We start from the raw sequence: 8,033 nt of genomic DNA on the forward strand, positions 1-8,033 counted from the left end.
GGAGCAGCATGTCCACGGTACCGGCAAACTTGGCGACGGCGGGTCCCGCCGCGCTGCCCTTTTCCCAGCCCAAGGCCCTCCGCGGCCGGACCTAAGGGGCTCCACTCCGTCATCGCCACTGCCACCTCCCTTCCCCGGGCACCGATACTCAGGTCACCCACGTCCCTCTCCATCCCGGCTCCTCGCCCCCCCGGACCCCAGGCAGCTCTCTACCCCCAGCACTCGGCCACCAGCCCCACTCGGGCTCTGCCGAGCAGGTGCACGAACCAAAAATGGTCTCAAAAACACTCCCCCGCGACAGTCACCTTCAGGAACTGGTGTACTTTCTTACCGAAAGGGCCAAGTTCCCTGTGTTGGAGTGACTCCTTTGCTCTTCCCCAGCCACAGAAAATTACTTCTCAACAAGAAAAGCTAACTTTAACACAGGTATTTGCACCTTCAGAAATAACTTTTTACTAGAATACCTAAAAAAAATATGCAGCATTGTAGCCAGCGTGAGAAAACTGTGTAATTCTGAAAAAATCGTAAGCCGTCCACAGACAATTATCTCAGGAAACACTGAACAGCAGCAGTGGGAAGCAATGAGTGCTTAAATCCCACGGGAAATAGCACCAACACCTAAGAAGTCCCCAAAAGCACTGCTAGCAGACAAGTGAGCACTGGTTTTACTCCCACCGAAGGCAAATGCCATCCTGCACACACAGCGACACGTTTACAGCTAGCTCTGTTCGCTGAGGGAACATGGATGGGCTCCCCGTCTCGCAGAAATGTATGGATGTTTTTCACTGATGTGCACGAGGCCAAGATCTTGTTTCCTGGGAATTGATGACACCAGAACACTGAACACAAGAATAAACTGCATCTGCGTTTCCAAAATAAACAGCAGCACAATACCTTCCAGCTGAAGTGATCTGGCCTGCGCACCACTGGACTTCTGCCTTCAGTACCAGGGCCAAAAGCTGTGTTCACTGGTAGAGATTTCTTGGCCCTTTGTGTGGATTAAAAAAAAAAAAAAAAAAAAAACCAACAAAAAAACAACAAAAACGGGAGGAAGGAGGAAGAAAAGTTTGCTGTGCTGCTGGGGGAACTGCTCAACAGCTGCACGTGCCATTTCCAAGCAGATGTGCGCTCTGGGACCCTGTCAGGGTCGCTGACCACGATGCCTGTTCTGTGTGTTCTGCTCTCCTGTTTAAGAGTCAGCGCTTCGTTAGGACATAATGACATGAGGCAATCTCCCTTCCAGGTGAATCAGGCGTGGTTCACTTGCTGAGGCTTTTTTCGTCTTTTTCCACCAATAAGCTGCAATACCTGTATATAGCCACATGCAACTTTAATTACAACTTTATTCATACTGTTCCAGCATCCACATGCCGCATCTATACGTTAAGTTGGTTTTTTGACCTTGCATCACAACTCTTACTGACGTCTCCTTGATTTCACAGGGTAAAGGTTAAAAATTAAGCTGAAGTAACCCACAAATTCATTTGTTAACATTTGGCTGTTAAACACAAGTTCCCCAGACAGCAGCCATGCCAGGCAATATGAACAGATGCACTCTGTGTACCTACCAAGTCATTGTACTTACATCTAAAGAACTGTGTACCATTGAGACTGAAATGTACCGAAATTTAGAGATACATTTAGTTAATGAAATCACACCATCTGACTATTTTATGTTCAGCTTTTATACCCATTTTCAAGACTACTCAATAATGGTCAAATAGTAAAGTACACAAAACTGAACATGAAAGCTTTTATGAGACTTGTGTCTCCTGCTCCATTCTGTACACACCTGACTCATTAGCATACTGTGTAGCAGCAAACCTGGGACAGTTTGCAATCCTAAATAAGGGCAAGTTTTAACAATTTGGAGAAATTTCAGCAAATTTCCCATTGACAGTAGTAGGAACGGGGGGGGGGGGAATAAGAATGTGCAAGACATCCGAAAAGGCAGAAACACTTGCTTAATCTGTGATTTCAGGCAAAGATACTTTATTTTAAAATTGTACTTGTATTGTGAAGAGGAACTGGTGGACTTAAGTGTAAATAGCTGGTTTGGAAAAGAAATGGAACCAGTCATGCTTAGCTGTTGCCACTGCAAAAATCTGTTCTGGAACATAACAAACTATGAATAACACCACAGAAAATTTGTAAAATGCAAGGCTCAACACCAAATTGCAGTTGAAAGACTCAAAGCTGATCAGCAGACTATGAGAAACCTGACTCATGACTTAAAGCCCTGATTTAATTTACACCAACATAATGCAGCGACTGATTTCAGCAGAGGTGGTAGTCAAATCTGAAATGTTAACAATAAGGAGAAGCCTTTCAAAGTAGGAAACTCCCATCCGCTATACAAAAGACCCTTTAGAATCTAGTTTTAGACTTGAAAAGTTTATTTTCCAGCTATTCTGCACATTTTTCTAACACCCTCCAAGAACACAGCCCTGCATAGGTGTTACTATATACATTAAGAGGCCAGACTCACAGACCTTGGTTTACACTCTACTGCAATCACTTGTTCTGGAGATGATGCTCACACCAGTAAAGTGTTTTCTGCTGCCAAGTTTCCTTCAGTTACCCAGGAACAGCTCTCCTACCGAGCTGCAGCAGTAGGAGCTGCTGATTCAGCATGTTCTCCAGCTGCCATCAGATTCATGTCCCACCTGGAATCGTCCTCTGGCTCACTCAACTTAGTACAAGACTTACACCACCACTGTCCCCAGCCAGGGCATGTAGTAGAACAGACAGTATGAAAGACCAGAGCTCACATGAGAAATCTGAGTAGTGTGATTCAAAAGCCCATACGCTGGGATTTCTACTGGAGGTTTCTTGCTTGTACTACTGAACCCAAAGCATCCTTGCAAAAAATTTTTTCTTCCCTTCTAACAATCGTGGCTTATAACTGGCAATGAGATTTTAAGAGCTGCAAAGACAGAAGACAAAATGTTTCTCAAAAATCTCTACAGCAAATTAGCATGGTTTTGACTGTATTCATATCTAAGAAAATGTTTTCACCTGAACCCAAGGACTCTAACCACTTCATCCTTACTTCTGTAAGATTCAGAAAGAAAACCCCAAACAGTACTATAGCTTTACAGTAATTTTATAAATTTCAAAGGACTGTTTGAATATGGGTAACAGTTCAGCATTTTGCCCAAATATTTTTTCACATGAATTTACACAGAAGTGATGTGTTACTATACATTCTATACCTGGACAAACCTAGCCTCATATAACGTGACAGTACAGGCAACAGCAGAAAGTAAGACTAGATGCCACACTGCAAACCATACGCTGGCCAGAAATCACAAAGCATTTTAATCTGTAAGAATACATGCATAAAAATCACAGACCGTTCAGAGTATCATAGGTTCATAAAACCAGGTTTCAAACTTCATGAACATTCATCTTAAGTGCTAATGATGGGTCAGCAAACATGGCTTTAAAGTGTTTCCTTCCAAATCAGCCAGTATTGAAATGTAGAGTATCATGAACGTAGACACAGAGGGACTCAATTTTGGGTCTGGGTTGGGTTTTGTTTTGGGGTTTTTTTTTGGTTTGGTTTTTTTTTTAATGCAAGTATTTCAGCCTCTATGTTTTCACAGTTTAAACAAAGAAATCAGTGACAGGCTCACTGCTAGAATACATTAGCATGGTTAACCCTGCTCCTTTTGGAGAAAGCAATGCGATTTGATGTTATTAAGCTCTGGGGTGGTTTGGCTTGCTGATTTTGTTCTTCAGTTCAAAGCCGAAAGTCACTTTTTAGTTATATTAACCTTAAACCAGCAAGCCATTTTTAGTTTCAAATCAATTCTTTTAAGTCTTAGCTAAATGCATTTACTAGCTGAAAATTCACAAATACCAGAGTGAAACAGCAGATAATAAAACATGTTTTAATCTTTTAATGAGATACACACAGGGAAAAGATAAACATATCCTTCCTGTAAGGTACAGAGCATAAAACAGCTTTGAAGAGAATTCTCACGGAAAACTATTTTATTTCAGGCTTGCCTAAATAAATCAGGGGAATTTGTCCAGCACCCTTCACACAGAACTCGAAAGAAAGCTCTGACTCACTCCTTTGTAATACTTTCTAGTACAAGGAGGTTCACAGGGTCAACTTTTATCCCTGATCTTGTGGAACATTCCTCAATACCTCCAACTCCAGCAGCTGCATGCATGCCAACACACAGGCTGCAAAACTCCAGCAGCGACATTTAAACATGCAGAAACTGAACTACAGGCTAAGTAATTCCAGTAGTGCTCCTACCTCATGTCAGTGATACCTAGACCTCTCCATAAATTGCACTGAGAAAAAAACCCAAGACCAAGTATTTCACAGCTTGCAATTTAAGTGGGTAATTTTTTTTAAAACGCAAAGTTTTATGTTCTTCTTTGCATCTGACAGGGAAAAAGTAAAACTGTTTTATTATGTTAGTATTTAAGTTTGATAAAAACCTTACTGCTAATCTTCTCAAGTTTCTTCAACTTTGTTCTATAAAGAAGAATTACAGTGCATTTTATTTCCTTTTATATTGCCTTTAGATTAAAAAAAAGGGCAAATGTCTTTTTTTTTTATGCACCAGGATACCTTCAGAATTTAAAAACAGCTTTCAGAAAATAAAGTAGCCCCACAAATTAAAACTTGAGATGAAGAGCTATGGTTTTTAATAACAGATTTTAAAGCAATAAAAAACCTGACTTGGTAAAACAATATGCATATGTTCAACCAGAAATAAATGAAGAAATCGTCATCAAAACCTTAAAAGCATTCTAAGCCCCTGTGGACTATATGTAGTCAGGATTGATCAGGGGGGTGGGGCACAGTAAAGAAATCTCAGTTTTTGTGAATTATGTCCAATCTGGTATGAACCTGAAGATACAAAAAAAAAAAAAAAGAGGGGTACTTAACAACATGCTTTCAACATCCACCTGTAAATATTAAAACATGCATAGAGTACAGAGATCAAAGATTTTTCCAATACAGGGAAATATTAAAAATTATACCTGAGGTCAGTGTGTGTTTCTGCTAAGAACCCGATGCAAATGCAACAGATTGGCTTCTTGTGCATGAAAAGCAAGTACAACTCTGTTGACTAGAAACATACATAAAGTGAGAAACACAGCAAAAGAGCATGAAAAATGAGATATACAGGCTTGACAATAACCAAACTACAGCCCACAATTTAAGTATGTATACGTATTTTCTACAATTAAAATAGTGATGAAGGAATGCCTGTTTCTACAGCCTCAGTAAACTAAGATTTGGACATACCTGGGTACTTCTAATGAGACTGCATCTTGCCTTCCTTTTATTTAGAAGTCAAACAGACAAGAAAAACTTTGGCAATACCTTCCAGTAAGATTTTGCTGTAGAAGCATTTTAACGAAACGTCAGCTTTCTAACCTATGCAGCTTGTCAGACACTTGTTGCAAGATACTGTGACCTTGTAAAACGTACTTAAATCTTATCACATACCTTGCCAAATTTCCACGTATACATCTCGGAAGACAGGTTCTGTATTGTTTCTTAGAAGGCCATAAAGCAAAAAGATGCTGGAAGGAATGCTCTCAGAAGACAACGTGAACACAGCACCTTGTACACTGGGCTTAAATCTTCTTCGAAATGCAACATATATTCAGCAATACATACTGGTCCTCCGACCTCAGGTATTGACCATTTCAAAATGTATTGGCAATACCTATGAACAGCTGTTACACTTCTAGAACAAGAATCTTGTTATGTGCACACTGCAAGTTTATAGTAAAATGCTCACTTCAGAAAATGTCCCTTCTGAGCGATTTGACAGACGTTTCATAGACTTCCATACCCTTATTCCATGGCATACATAAATCCAAGTAGGAGGCAAGAGTCATCTAGGAATAGTGTCCTAAAAACACTGGTCTTTTATTTTTCTTGAAGTCTGTCTGAAATTAGCCATTTTTTAGATAGTCACAAATACAATGTGTCTCCTACAAAAACATAGTGTATACCTGTAAACGAAAGAAGCCCTATCTGATGCTAAGATAGCAAGAGTTGAGAAAACGTTGGACCTCAGCCTTCTCTGAATATTTGTAAATATACAGCACAGATTTACTCTCTACAGAGCACAAGCTTTGAGATTAAACTAAAGCAAGCAGCAAGGCATAAATATTTCCAGTATTTGACTGTAGAACAGCGATCCAATACAGTAGCTGTGGCATGTAACAGCAACTCAAAGAGGCTGATTCCATCTTCACAGTCTAAGATTTATTTGTGTAGCTTCCTTGCGCTTTCAGGTGCAAGTAAAACAAGTAGGAATTATTCTACACATGTATACTGTAAAATCAAATGGTCCTTTTAATAACTATGAGGATTATCTTCCCCATAAGTCAGTATCTGAGCTGCAAGATCTGAACTAAGCAATAAATTCTATCAATTGATCTTTCCCATCATGCTTGATAGCCCAAAATTAAAGAGAACAAATAATTTCTGGAATGGAAAAGATCTGCTTCTTTGCAAGGACCAAAGAAACCGCAAGAAGCAGTTTTCATGGAACAGCACCCCAGTAACAATTCTTTACTTATTAAGGTCAAAGAACTAGCTACTCAAATGGTGCATGGCAGCTTTTCATCATCACCTAAGTACTTAAAACTTCTACTGAGCTCGCTCTAGTAAGTCAATTTCCATCCAGGAAATGTAAGCATTATTAGTGTTTTATGTGGTAGACTTGTGATTTCTATTCAATTACTACCCACCTCTGCTCCTGAAATTATACATTTAAAGAACGGGAAGACATTCAACAAGCAGCTGTGCATTTTCCAAACTATTTCAATTATACAAACAAAAGGGTCAATACAGGCAAACAGCAGAACACCAAGCTAAGAGGTCTACAAATTCAGGTGCTTAAAGCAATTTCCTCCTTTAAGTTTTCTTTAGTTAACTTAGATATTCGAGCTTGGCTGCTCAATGTGCATCTATTCTCTCAGAAAACAAAGAGAAAACAGCCAGAGGTTATGTGTTCTCTGTTTTTGTAATTTTAAAGCAACGTTATTTTAAGCAAGGAGATAGAGCAAGCTTGTATCTGAATGGTCACAATCCTTTGGATGCTGCCGCAGTAGCTGCGCAAGCCTGTCATGATTTTATGTGTGTTTGACAATACAACTTGACACTGATGCTGCTGCATCACACGCACTAGTCTGGCATGCATACCATCTAGTGTCACCATTTTTCCCTTTCCTTCTCTTTCCTTCCCTGCAAGTGGCTGGGAAAGATAGCTGCCAAGTACCTGGGATCAGCGAGGACCTGGTTTCATACAAAGAACAGTGACCGATCCCTTGTTTTCAAAGGGAAACAGTCAAATGTTATCAGCCATCACTATGGAAAAATCAGCTTACACTGAATTCCCGGACAGAACTCTGTGTTTTTCTTCTACATGAAAAAACACTGCCTATCCAACTCTGATGTCTTATTGACAGCTTGAATATTAAGATACAAGGGTAAACCAATGTTTCTTCCCACACCCTACCAGGAATATTTTAATAACCAGCAAGATTCAGATTAGCTTTAATCAAAGCATGAGTGGCTGTGTATTTAAGCAAGAATAACTTGTATTCAAATAATTATTATTTATGTCAAATTTTTGAGTCATGACACTTTAAATGTCAGTGAGAAGAGCATGTCAGTCACACCCATGATCTAGATCAGCATACATCCCCTGAAACATGACACGATCAATATTCACCCATCAACATAAAGTCCTGTTTCTTTTTGAAGTAAAACATTCAGTAAACACTTCACCATTTTCTTTGAAGTGGTGGTGGAAATTTTATCCATGTGACACTGAAAAACACTCTTCTTTTTTTCAAACAATCAACTGGATTCACAAAAGCTGGCTGAAATGAAACACAACAAAGACCTTCCCAGCAGCTATCACCTTGCAGATGCCTTTTTATGAACAGAAATGCCATTACACAGTGAAATCCCTACATCTACCAATGTTCAACAGGCACCACATGCAATCAGAACAGTCTCACTGAAGTTTCAAAAG

Source organism: Falco punctatus, assembly GCF_963210335.1.
Source record: "Falco punctatus genome assembly, chromosome: 9".
Classification (NCBI taxonomy): Eukaryota; Metazoa; Chordata; class Aves; order Falconiformes; family Falconidae; genus Falco; species Falco punctatus.